The sequence below is a fragment of the Homalodisca vitripennis genome, chromosome 2 (genome assembly GCF_021130785.1).
Source record: "Homalodisca vitripennis isolate AUS2020 chromosome 2, UT_GWSS_2.1, whole genome shotgun sequence".
NCBI classification, from domain to species: domain Eukaryota; kingdom Metazoa; phylum Arthropoda; class Insecta; order Hemiptera; family Cicadellidae; genus Homalodisca; species Homalodisca vitripennis.
The window spans coordinates 46,373,336-46,382,325 of record NC_060208.1 but is presented as its reverse complement, the minus strand read 5'-3'; positions in this window follow the sequence as shown (position 1 = coordinate 46,382,325).

Below are 8,990 nucleotides of genomic sequence, written 5' to 3'. Positions count from 1 at the left end.
CGAAGCCCGCGCTGATGGCCGGAGGCACTCGTCTCATTTCGATAACAAGAAGTATGCAGAACTGATAGCTTGAGCGACAGCGGAAACCGATGAGCAAGCGATAACAGCGCCAGTCTGGGCATGCCTGATGCTGATAAGATAAGACGTCGTCAAGGAAAACAAACAGTGTCTATCTAGTTTAGTACCTCCATACTCATCTATGATCATAAATAGTTAAAACAATCAATTCCGTGGCTATAGTAGCGATTTAAAAACATGGGGTGAAATGACGGAACCTGACCATAACAAATATTACAGATACTTGTAGGATTAGAACCTGTGCTGTTTCAAACACAGATCCAAATTATACCATGTGGCCATCGGTTCTCCTAAAACTTTGATATTAAGAAGATATATTTATAAAATTACCTTCTCTTAAGGAATAAAATAACTTTGAATGTGGTCTAAATATTATGGTAAACTCCAATATTATCTTGTATGGTTTCTGTTATAGTGAGCCAAGGCAGTTTATGAAGGGATTCTGGTTAGTCCTCATGTCACCTGAAATAAGCAGGAGAATAATTTTAGCGCTTAGTCTGTGTTAAAAGTGAAAAAAACCAGTTAATCTGTTTATCAGAGTTAAAAGAACCAAAATATAAGTACAGTAGTAGTAAGAAAAAATATAGTAAAACATTAAAATTTTCTAGCTGTAACTGACAGATCACCTAAGAATTATTAAGATATTCTTAAACCTTAGGAACCAGCCATTGATAAATGGTCTTATTTTGAGATGTCAAATCCAGATTCTTCTCTCCAGACAAGCAAACCAAGTGGAGTTCAAACGGTCTGTTGTCTTCTATTCAGACAAACAGCATGAATATAAATCATAATACAGTGTTGAACATATTAATATACGAGTTGATAAATTAAGACCCTGTAATACAAAACAACATGGATATGAACCTAATGTAACCATACCTTGAAAATGACATTGTGGAAATTTCACCTTTTTTACTTAGTGACTCCCATCCATAATCATGGCATTTTCATGAGCCTCATTACTCATTTATTGTTAGTTCTGTTCAACCTAATAGTCTGTTCAGAATTATTCTTAGGATAGGCATCTCGCTCGAGATTCATTCATTCATTAAACAAAACTGTCATCTTATTAATTGGAATAAATAACTAATTATCCTTATCGGTGAGAAAATTTCTGCTCTGAATAAAATTTATCACAAACCAATTTTGAAACACTCACACAATAGTTTTGTTTAACTGCCTCACCACATCTAGTTTTATTAGGAACCTTAAAGTGGTTGACAAACATGAATATGTAATTTTTCTTTCTCTTCGTTTCAATCCTGAGCGATTTTATATCGAAGGTATGGAGGCCAGCTCTTCTCCACTTATATTTGAGTAGACTGTAAACACCCAATCTGGAGAATGTTCATAAGGTTTGGTGAATGCACACTGGCACAGTTTGAACTTTTGTCCCAGTATAGCATGTGAACAGACAATGGTAATGGCTGAGGACGAGGCAGGTGCAAATTCTTATAACTGTAGTAATTTTAGATAGGAGAGGTTGGCAAGTGCGAATCATTAATATGCATACTTACTTAAGAACTCTTGATGAACTATCATCATTTTTACTAAATTAGATTGCTGTTTGGTCAAAAGTCATACTGTAATTGCAGCTCTTTTAGATCTCTGGGTATATTAGGTATACATTAACAGATCTCCATTAAGTACAGATTTGTGGCCTAAATATACATTTTTATGCCAATTTTCTGCTCAAATTGTTATAGCAACCTTTCGTTATTTGGAGGAGAAATAAGGACAATAAATTATTTATTATTATTTAATTTTATATTGATATTTCTTTTCCAAGAAAAAAGATTGGTTGATGTTCTATCATGCCTATGTACAAACTCAGTTCTAAAATTCTAAAACTTTATCCCATACAAGCCTTGTCAGTTTTCTTACTTGAACCTCTAAGCACCTTGATCTATTGCATCTTCTTCTTCAAGAGTAGAAAAGGAAAGGATTGAGTGTAACTACAAGAAGGCTATCTGAAACTGTCTGGAATATTATAATCAAGGAAAACCCGTAGCCTTCAAGATGAAAATTTAAAAAAATGGAATTTAAAAAAAGGAACATTAAAAATCTTTTTTTCCAATCAGTAAGTTTTAATTTTTTGTTAAAGGTTTTTCTTTAATTTTTGTCTTTATATTAGTAATTTTTTTTATTGTAGCAGATTTGTAGGTTTTCCTATTTTTGCTAATACTAATGAAAAACACATTCCCATAGCTTTTTATTGGAAACAACCATACTTGGAACTTTTGTTTATCTATTACTATTTGATTTTCTCTTAAAAAATGCATAAGGAATGCATTTATTCTTCTCAAAATAAAAATAAGCAGAAATAGAGGAGTTCATTCAATGAAACTATTATGAAATTGCAAAGATGACAACTTTATAGCGTATGTTTATAATTTGAATTAAATTATATTTGAGTATACTATAATTTCATGTTACAAGAGAAAATTATTTAGGAAAAAGATTTTCATAGTGCAATAGTTAGCCGGAATTGAATACATTAAAGTACATTTAAAAATATATTGTGAAATTTATACCTTATTATTGGTGTTAAAAAAAAACTGTTGTTATGAGTTTAGTTTAAACTAATTAGTTATTGGAATTAGTTTAACAAATATTTACTTTTAAATAGATTATTAGTGCTATTACATGTTGATACACTCAACACGAATCTAATACATATATTAAAAGTTAAAACTGTACTATTCAAAATCTAATATTCTAAACATTTATGTTAATTTAGGTCCAAGAAAAAATTAAACGATAGTGTTACATTCAAAATTCAAACCGTGACAAACAAAATTGAACAGTACCAAAATAACAAGAGGCTTAAGGTGAAAAAGCGTTAAACTAATATTCTGGTATAAACTTTTTTATTGGAATCATCAAAAACATTACCCTTTGGGAAAAATACATTCTGTAAGCTACATACAATTAGAATTCAATATGTGCTAGGTCTTGACTTTTAAAAATATCAAACTACGTGAGTGACACTAAATGATGTTATTTATCAATAAAATTAACACTGGAAACATTACAAAAGTTGAGAAAATACCAGTTTATATTGAAAGTAAAAAAGTTTCAAACAAGGAAAGTAATTTGTACCGCAATTAGTTAATATCCTTATATTATATCTTATAATAATGAAGCCTAGGCTACAAATTATTTTAATGAGATTTATTATTCTATGTATCTAACTACATTATGAGTAAAATAACTTCATTGGCCACCTTCAAGTAATTCAAAGCGGGAATGTTAATCATTTTAAATGTATGTATTGGTATTTTGCAAATTATGGGGCTTTCAAGCAACACTACAATTAGTTCTTCATGCAAATATTACATTAAAAATGTGCTTTTATTCAAACTCCAAGGTTTTGATTTTTACAGTAAAACTTAAGTTTACCTATGATACACAGAAACCTATTATATTATCTTTCAATTGTAAAGCATTCATTTCATTACAATTCCAAACATAATCCATGTCAAGTATAAAATTTAACTTACAAAAGACAACCTTTCTTAATACAGTATACCAAGCACACTGATATTCTATCTAAGTATATAATAAGCAGTTTAAAAAGCACATTTCCTTCCTAAAAATATACTATTTAGGCCCAAACCTTAATTATGACTTTTAAACAGATAACTAAAAAATTAAATTAATAATATGCATTAGATTATTAGAGTTTAAATAACTTACGACAAACAACAGACAAACATCATTAAATATACAAAATTTAAAAACTGATTGAATGCAAGTAAATTATTTGTAATTTCACAATTCACTAAAACAATCGTGTTCATATAAAGTTAACAACTTTTAAATACATTATTATAATAAAACAAATAATAAATAAAACAAAATACCAGCTCAAGAACAAGTAATATGTTTTTTTTATTAGATCTACATAGTTTTACTTACATACTTAGACTCTACCTTGTACCAAAAGGTGTTACAGCATATAAAACAATAATCTATTACAGCAATTAATACTACATTTATATTTGTACTAGGTGAGTATATGAACCAATAATTTATGATGATCTAGAAAACAAAGGCCAAATGAAAACTACAGTGAATATAATTGATTTAATGAAGAAGCAGCACAATTTTGACATATTCAATGAGTATTTTGAACCATAATTCTCGTATTGTGTATTATTTAGTAATTAAAAACAAAAGATTTTTCAAAATTATAACCAAACATTAGTTTAAATAGAAACTTACTCTACACACTAAAATACTTTATTGTAAAAATAAGCTTAATAACCATAGACATTTTTGATATTTTTATAGACATTTGAATACATACTGTCAATCTGATGTAAACTTTAAGATATATATATATATATATATATATATATATATATATATATATATCATTTAATTCATTACCGTTTATTGATTCCATGTTCTTTCCAATACTACTTATTTGATAAAATACATCTGTATATTTATATAATAGTTTTCATATTTGGTTGATGTTCCAGTGAATGTAAAAGGATAAAAATAAAGTTTAAGACTGAGAAGAAATTTGATAACAAATACATAAACATTATACAGCGGGGTATTCTATTACATTTTTTATTTTTTAGGAATATTTCAAGGTGCAAATAATGTAAATATTGTACACTTGATAAAAATATATGACTTCAATTTGACTTTAACTCAAGTCCCACTTTAGTACATCGTACAACTTGTAAACAATGTGCATTGTCAACATTACGCAACACAAAAATACAACTTATGCTCAAGTTTATGAATTGAGCTGTTATTCCATCCATCTGAGAAGTCTTGTCAAACATATCTGAGCACCATAAGGGAAAATTATGCCCAGTCGCTACACAACCAGTTTCAAGTGTTATAACAGTGGATGAGAATGGAGGGCAGCTATTGCCTGATGTTCAATCAGCTTTCCCTCACATTTTGTGACCAATTTTATAAACTAAGTATGCTACATAGAAAATAATTTACATTTCTTGATATAAAATGCATGTGGTGTCATTTTATCTGGGCAAGACTGCCTGAAATAGTAAGGGTTAATAATATTTCTCAATACTGGACATTACTGGGACCAACCATAAGGTAACTTGAGTTTCCAATTATTACAGATACACCAACATGAGAAACTAAATGTTACTATAAATATTTAAAAGCTAAACTTTACAGCTTATTTGATAAACTCTCTAACCACATTCATATTAGTGTTCAATTAACTTGTCAATCCTGTTGTCACAGAACTATATTGCTCACTGATTCTACCTGGGGTATAGTATGCGTCCAGCAGATTTTTTTGTCACAATTTCATGCAGTAAATTCTTTTAAATTTACAGAAAACTGAGAGAGCATTTTTTTATTGTAAACTGCTGCTTTTCACAAATTGTCTCTTTCATCCTATCTGTCATAACGCTCAGTCGGCCACTTTGTAAATTTTAGTGCATCCACTACTTCATTCCTCCTTCAATAATAACATCATAAAGTTGGTGTATTTCTATGGTTTTATGGTTTCCATAAAAAAAACTGAGTTTCACACTGTACTTGTGTGTAAGTTACTGTTAGGATAGCTTTGTACTTTGTTATTATGTATACCAGCAGTCATTAAAACAGGCAGATCGTTGAAAAGCCGAATGTCAGAGTTTGTAGCAGAAATGACAGCTTGTACGTCAGATGTCAGCAGTGAATGATTCAGACAAAATCTGGTACAAGTATTGAAAATATTAATCTCAAGACATATTTTCTTTGTGTATAGCTGTGGTAACATTATAAGAAACTATTTTTACACAATTTACTTCCGATTATTTGTAATGGTGTAAACAATTTTTTTTGCTTAAAACTTTAAGAATATAAATTGCTTGTGATTATATATTTACTCATGAGTGTCATATTGATCAAAATTATTGAAGCACCTTAGAAGTAAGCTAATAGTAGGCATATTTTTATTATTCTTAATGTTGCTATGATTCAGCAGCTTTTGAAAAGTTTGAGTACTTATTTATATCTTGTAAATGATTGGCAAGATTAGATTACTTACTTGCTCCATGTTTACTGTGGTAGTCTCATATGATTTTGTGTTTTAAATCATTATTGATCCCTTGCTTGTAGTCGGGGAGAATTGTTTCAGAATTCATGAAAGATTCTGTTAAAGAAATGTGCATAGGTTCCCATACTTAATGCAATTTTTTCTGTTAAAACTAGGAAGAAAGTGTAAAGTATCACATGATAAACTAAAAATACCATTCATCATTTCTTTATATGGCTGAGACTATAAAGAGCGTCCCTGGACTTTCTGGACAGGCTTTGTGGTGTTGTCCCTTGAGTTGAGATAAAAATACTTTGCCTTATGACCATGAGACTCTAATGCTTATTTTTACGTATGTTTGTTTGTTTTTTATTTAAAAATTTGTCAACTGATAAAGTTACAGCATTGTGCAAGAATCAAACTGTGTGAAAGATAAGTATTTTTATTGTTTGAAAATGATTATTTTTAAAGACATTACAAGAAACACAAACATATATAATTTAAAGACAAATCCAATGACATTTCACATTAAAAAATTAATGGTTTACAGATTAAAATGGCTAGAAATCAGGTTTACAAAATACATAAAAGTTTAGTCAACATATTTAGTCTGAAATGTTTTAAATAAAGTATACATACAGTTTGTGTTCAACAATTACTGACTGAAGATGGGTCTTCACAGTGAGTCCGAAATAATTGTGTAAACAATGTTTTGACAAATGTAATATTAACTGCCATAAAAAATAACCAATTCATAAGGAGCACATGGTTGCCACATCAAACAGCTGGTGATTACTCTCAAAATCTATTCATAATCAAAATCAAAATCATTAATGAGAATACCTCCCAGAATATAAGGTCTCACATGTGTTTTGGCAGCTCACTGAAAACAATGAACTTCGGATAAAATGTTGGACTAACTATTACCATCTAAGTTTTCCAGTTCACACAGGAATATTAACACATTCCTTGGTTGCTAGTTACAGTTTCTTTGTTACTAAGCTTTTATATCATATGAGAAAATTCAGAATATTTAATTTGAAACCGCTAATAACATAAATAAATGTATGTAATCATTACTTATTTAAATATAATTTTATACTGAATACATTGACTTTACCAACTACCACTCAGAATTAAAAAATTCTTGTTTAATAGATTCTATAGACAATTTTATGATAATTGTTTTACTGATTTTGTCATTTAAATGTAGGAAGATTGATCATCCAAAATACAGGAAGAATGGCTCCTTCAATGTTTATACCATTTAAATTACAATTCTCAATGCAATTTTCGTGGTGCCCCGTACTGCTGGCGACAACAAAAAATCATAAACTATCAGATAGTAGAGTTCAGAATACCAGATCTAATCAATAATGCCTACTGCAATCTGTGCTGTAGCGTATAGTGCCAAATATATTTTTAGTTACAGATCAAATACACCTAGTATTTAGTTTTGGGAGGATTAATGAAGCCAAAAAGAGCCAATGATTATGGAATTGACAATTTTAAAAGCAGAATGAAAGACTCTTTCTTCCCGTATTAAAAAACAACCAAACTTTCCTATTCAAATAGACAAAAAGCAGGTGAAAAATATCTTAAAATAAAAATTATTTGTCTCCTACTATTGTCCATAGAATCCATTACAAAAACTATTTAAATAAAAGTGATAGTCAGTAAACTCAATAAACTTTTTAATTAGAGATGTAGTCTCGAAAAGATATATAATATACAATAATACACCTTTTATCACTTTTCAATAAAATCTATCAAAAAGTGTTGAAAGGTGTATTATTGTATATTATAACTTTTAAAATATTGTTTATAAATATGTATTGACTGTTTTAGATATGAGTTACAAAACAACCACCACGCTCATTGAACACGAAGGTCACACTTTTCTTCAGTTTATAAAATCTGAGAATTTAATTTTTACAATAAGGATTTGTAATTTTTTTACAGTTTTATATATGTATTTCTCTTTGATTGTCTACAAACATTCGTTTGCAATGTCTGAGAACATATTAGTCTTGCTAATCACTTCATATATAGCGATGGATTTTCTATACACATTGACTCTTGATATAGTTACCGGGTATTCTGTCTACATTATCATATTGTAAGTAGATGTGGCTTGAATGAGAGAAGTTATGCTCTTTGTTAAAGCTAGTTACATATTATTTATTCCCCTTTGTCCTGCCTGGGCACATACACACACTTACTTAGAAATTATTTGTTAGTCAATAATTCTCTATTATTTTTTCATTGAGTGTTTTCTTTTATGGACAGTTTTCAAAACATTTAACAGCTGTTCGATGTGACAATCACATACTGTTCTTGACAACTTCTGTGAAACTGCCAAAATATAGGAATTGGTCACTTGAAGTCTACTAAGCTTGGACACTTGGACCTCATACTTCAGTTGGTAATGAATGTATCTCAAAGCTAACAAACAGCTTGGCAATACCGCATGATTATTATTGGCTGGTTCAAGAAGTAGACACCTGCAAGCTCCATCTCCAATGGACATCATTGATGGGGCTCATTATAACTATGATCCTGTCCACATGTCAGCCTGACAACTAAGGACTTTTTTAATATATTTAGTATAAGAAACTGGTTTTGTTAATTTCATAATAAAAAGGCAAGAACTCATCTGATCTTTAATTAATAAACAAGGCACGAGTACACCAAACTATAGTGTATCTGACAGACATAACAGGCTTCACTGTGGTTGCTTGTGCAATTTCAAATCTATAGCTAATTTTATTCTAGACATGTGTTGTGGATAGATAAACAGACAGACAATCGTACCAAAAAGAAATGTTACATCTATTCGGCAGATAAAAGGGAAACTGTGTCTACCACCTGAGGTTTCAGTTAGGTTTTATAG